Raw genomic sequence first — 5,053 nt, forward strand, 5'->3', positions numbered from 1 at the left:
TCTTCTCCTATCTTCTTCCATTTTGTAACATGTGCTTTCCCTAGGAGTATAAAAGGGAAAGCAGGGCATCGAACAACGGCATCGGTTCACCACATCGCATACCACACAGCTGAGCAGCGACCGAGCTCTTAGCACCCATTTGATCTTTCCATCAGAGACTTGAGACATGTCCCTATCTCGCCCATTTGTAACCCCTGCTATGAACTTTTCAGTGCTAGTAACACGAGCAGCAGCCACGAACTAGACGTAGGGACATTCTGCTCGAACCAGTATAAATCATTGTGTCTTCTTAGCATACCATCCGGGTCAGACGCGCAATAATACAAATTTACTTATTGGTGTTTACTCGAAACACCAACACATGATATCATAAAAAGGATGTTACAAGAGATGATGACTTAAACTTATGAAACAAATACATATTAAGTACCCACAAAAGTGCAATGCAAAACAATGACAAAACATAACAAAGCCTCCACATTAATCCTTAGAAAATGCGTTAGGAAAAAATAGATGCAACCTATCAATTAAATTATTAAAATAATTAGAAACATTAACATTAAGTCATCGTCTCTTTTTATTTTAGAAAATAATGATAATCAGATCTATTCTGCTTTCTAAAAATATTACCCACTTCTACTATTATGGGAAGCATAAATAATCCCACTAAATCTACGTACGTCTAAACTTCCAATCTCTATCCTTGTGAAAGAGAATCTAAAGTAACCTCTAAACTTCCTTTTAAATTAAAATCGTTGTGGAATTTTTTATGACATCTTTATTTTAAGTTATAAGTGCAACTAACATAGTTATTTTCATTACCATTACTAGAACATAGACGGGAAATACATAAATAGATACAAGGCCATTTTAGGAAAAATGTTTTTAAGTAAGGACAGTGGTGGATAATTTATCAAAACTTACATGGAAAATTCTTATTATGTATATCTCAATTTAAAATGAGATATTAGAGCAAATCCATGAGCCTATTTGTATCCTTCCTAATTGATAGAAATAGATATTTTAGTGAAAAATACCCTCCAACAATTTTTTTTAATGAGACCTATAAATAATAATATCCTCGATTTCAAAATTTTCGCTCTCTGGAGATGGAGAGAGGGGCTGACTATCTAGAGTGCACACAAGATATAGAAAAGTTGCTGGTGGGTAGAAATATATAGAGATCGATTTAAATGATTATTCAAATGATGATTTAGAAAGTGAGTTGAAGAAAGGTTCTTTTTAGCCAGATAAAAGGGCAGATGCAGTGCGAGAGGCTCCCCATGAGTGGGGTCTGCGGAAGGGAAAAATCGAGGCAAGCCTTCTTCCTGCAAAATCTGCGGAGAGACCGCTTCGAACCCACGACCTAGTTGTGAGGTGGGGAAGTCTAGAAAAAGAATTAATTTGATTTGATTAAGATAGGGATGTGTTGTGTCCATTACCAAGGCTACTGATAAGATGTTCTTTGCAGGACAATACCTAAAATGAATTATCAAACGTTATGGTCTCTTGGAACCGGCCAGATGCCAATAATAAATGTGTGAGAGTGACTCACACGGTGGAGGCAGCCGGGTGTCAAAATGTCCATCCACAACAGCAGAGATGCTATTCGTGGGACCGAACTTCTAGCATCGACGCGTAGAACAGAGCACATGAAAGAAACAGAGCATGCGGCCACTAATACCCGTTAAACTCATTGCCTTTGCCTGTAATCTTGTTTCTTAAAAAAGAAGGAGGCCAGGCTAGCGACCATGCATACCGGCATCTATGTATGATAACCATAGCCTCAGGATGGAAAAATGACTATTTTGTTCTTGTTCCCCAAACAGGATAGACTCCTCAAGATCCATGCGACCATACTGTGGAATCAATTCAGTGTACTAAAAACTCAGCAAATGAATTTGCTCTTTGAGAGCCCCAAGTATCCAAACCAGTTGTGCACAACATTACAGGAACGTTAGCGCACCCTACAAACGTTTACATATCTTGTGCACAGCTTCTGCAAATTGCCGCCAACAAGTTCCGGTCGCAACAAACTTGGAAATTCAGCTGTGCTATTGCAATTTGCAATACGAGGTTTGCAAAATATAGGCTCAACTCTGTCACTGGAATACCCTGGTATTTTATTCATTCCTGACCTCTAGGTCGCTGTTTGTAGGTTTGTGAGGGACTGAGGCCCAACTCTGTGACTGAAACAGAGGATTCCTTGTTTGGGGAAACAGGGGAAAATAAGGTGTTTGGACAAGCAGTGGAGAGAGAGAGAGAGAGAGAGAGAGAGAGAGAACAGCTTTAGCCAGCAAAATTTTCACCTGTATAGCTAGATATCTTTTCTCTAGTCCATTATTCGTCATCTGAAATTGAGACAAGCAGAAGAAATTAATGTCAGAAGAAAGGGGAAAAGTAAAGAAATAGTAATAAGGGACAATTTGAGCAAGCAGCACCTTCATTTTCAGAGTGGCCATTTATTTGAAGGCTGGGATGATTGGGATGGGTTTTAGTGGCATGCCACAGCAAAGCCTTCAATCCCTTCACCTCCTCCTCTCTAGCGCCTTTACAATCCAACCAAAGCATGATCTCCTGGAGCGATGGCAGATTTCCCTGGCCCAAGTCGACATCACCATCGCTGCTCATGTTTTTTCTTGCCTCTAGCACAGAGAACTGGGTGCGAAAGGTTCTGAGCCTCGGCATAGCTCCTTGCTGAAACACCACAGGCCTCACAAATCCTTCGAACTCGAAGTATACCAAGCATGGGAATGAGCCAGACCCAACGACAAATCCCCTAAAGATTCCAAGATCCTCATGGTCCACCAGAACATCTAGATGGCGGAGAGCTTGAAACCTACCAAGAATATCAAGATCGGCATTGCGTAGCTCCCTCACAGCGATGGATACAGAGGAGAGGTCCGGGAGAAGCGACGGTTTCATCCAAGCTAGTAGTGCTGAGAACCAGCAGCTATTTTTGGTATCCAAACTACGGAGATGTCGAGGGGCGACCCAGGCATCCAATCCACGGATGCTGCGTTGAGCAATGCAGACATCGATGCAGAGATGTTGTATCTTTTGCAGCTTGTGTAGGCAGCTCACTAGCTCGTCACTCCATTCACTGAAGAAAATAACATGGAGCAGCCTCAGTTCTGTTAGCTGGTCCAAGTCTTCTAAAATGTAAACAGTGGCATCTTCAATCAATAGATAGAACAGATGTTGAAGGCTTGCTAGGTTTCCAATCCCCTTCGACACTCTCGCAAACCCGTCGAAGAACAGGCGCATCAAATGTCTGAGCTGAACAACTGTCGATGGCAGGTCACAGATTGGGTTGTTCCTCACATCCAATGTTTGTAGAAATCGTAGCTTTTCAATTTCTTCAGGAACATGGTGAATGTTTGTTCCTCTTAGTCCTAGATACCTCAAGTGAAGTAAATTCCCTAGGTGCTTGAGGTCATAACCTTGTGAAAGATCATAATCTTGTAAATCCAGTACACGAAAAACTCGGAAGCTACTAAGGACCGGTACTAGACTAGTCGTAGATGGAAAGACAACAACTGACCTTACCTGTTGCAAGGTCCTAGTGGCCGAAGTCACAGCATGTTCTTCATTTGCATCTTGAATGGACAACCTCAGAATTAAATGTGATGGAGATCCATGATCCATATGATTTAATATAGTTACAAAGTTTTCTTCACTGGACAAGTGACAAATAAGATCGAGCACCATATCATGTACCCAACATTCATATATCATATCAGCATACACATCATATATGGGTTGGATCATACTTCTTTGTATAAGCTCATCAAAGTAACTCTCTCCAAGTTCAAATAAGCACCTTCCTTGTTTGACACATTGGATAAAGCCTTCAGCTATCCACATCCATATCAAACGATCTTTTTCAATTTTATAATCTTCTGGAAACACACATAAATATAGTAAGCAAGTCCTCAAATGGGATGGTAGATCATAATAGCTAAAGGACAAGATCTTTCTCATATTCTCCACATCTATACTGTTTTCAAGACCGGTACCAATGGAGTTGCACACCTCATACCACTCCATTTTATTTCTTGCTTTACTAGAGAGCATACTAGCTATTGTAATAATAGCTAAGGGCACACCAGCACATTTCTTTAGTATTCTGTCAGATACTTCCGTCAGCTCCTCGTCTGGGCATTTTTCTATATCTTCTTTGTTGTCTTTGTTTTCATGACCAAATACTCTTCTATATAGTAATTTTCGGGAGTTGTAATAATTTTGGGGGATGTTTGGGGGACTGTCTATTCGCGGTGATGAGGTTGTACTTTTAATGATACAATGTTGTTTTAAATTTTCGTTTTCTGAGTTGATGCTTTGAATGTGATTGTTTCTATGCAATATAGTTTCAGGTATCCCACTGCGCAAAAGAACCGTGTTACGTACAGCTAACAGTCTGGGACCTCCAATTGCTCCTCAAGTATCAGCCAACCAAGTTTTTTTAGGTATTAATGTACATGTCAATTTTTCTCCTCTGCCAACGTAGCAATTTATACTGATTACTATGTATTCATTTGACTGCAAACAGGAGAAGTTCAGCACGTACCAAGCTCTAGCAGGAATCTATAAGCAGCTTTATTCCAGATGACCATTTCAAGACAAGTTGCTGATGAACAATGTTCTAGCTCCAATTCCCAAGTACCTTATTCCCAAAGGAAGACTGTAACAAGCCATTCAAACTTTCCAATGTCGAACTTTGATCTAATGTTCGATCATCCAGATGTGTCATGTAACAACAAGTATCTATGTTATCAGTGGATGACAAATCCATGTCTCCCTAGGGATGAGCTGAACTGGTATGATACTTTGAGAGTTGTTTCCCTGTTTAATCAGTATCAATGTGAGTCTGATCCATCTTACCTTTGCAGTGATTGGATCGTTTTTACTGCCCCAAAATCATTATCTATACCTGGCCATGTTGTTCAGCATTGCCTTAAACTAAATGGCACTATTACTGTTAGTATAGTTGACGCTATTATGGTGCTTTGGAATTATCTGGTTGCAAAAGTGTACAACCATTTTCAGAGGT

General features: G+C 40.2%; 1 long non-coding RNA gene across 1 annotated transcript; it reads left to right on the forward strand.

Annotated features, from left to right (window-relative positions):
- The first annotated feature begins 4,369 nt into the window (after positions 1-4,369).
- LOC136484360 (uncharacterized) lies at positions 4,370-5,053 on the forward strand. Its single transcript, XR_010765921.1, has 3 exons — positions 4,370-4,469; positions 4,559-4,820; positions 4,893-5,053. It is a non-coding gene; the product is annotated as an uncharacterized lncRNA (long non-coding RNA).

This window comes from Miscanthus floridulus, chromosome 9, assembly GCF_019320115.1.
Source record: "Miscanthus floridulus cultivar M001 chromosome 9, ASM1932011v1, whole genome shotgun sequence".
In the NCBI taxonomy this organism is placed as follows: Eukaryota; Viridiplantae; Streptophyta; class Magnoliopsida; order Poales; family Poaceae; genus Miscanthus; species Miscanthus floridulus.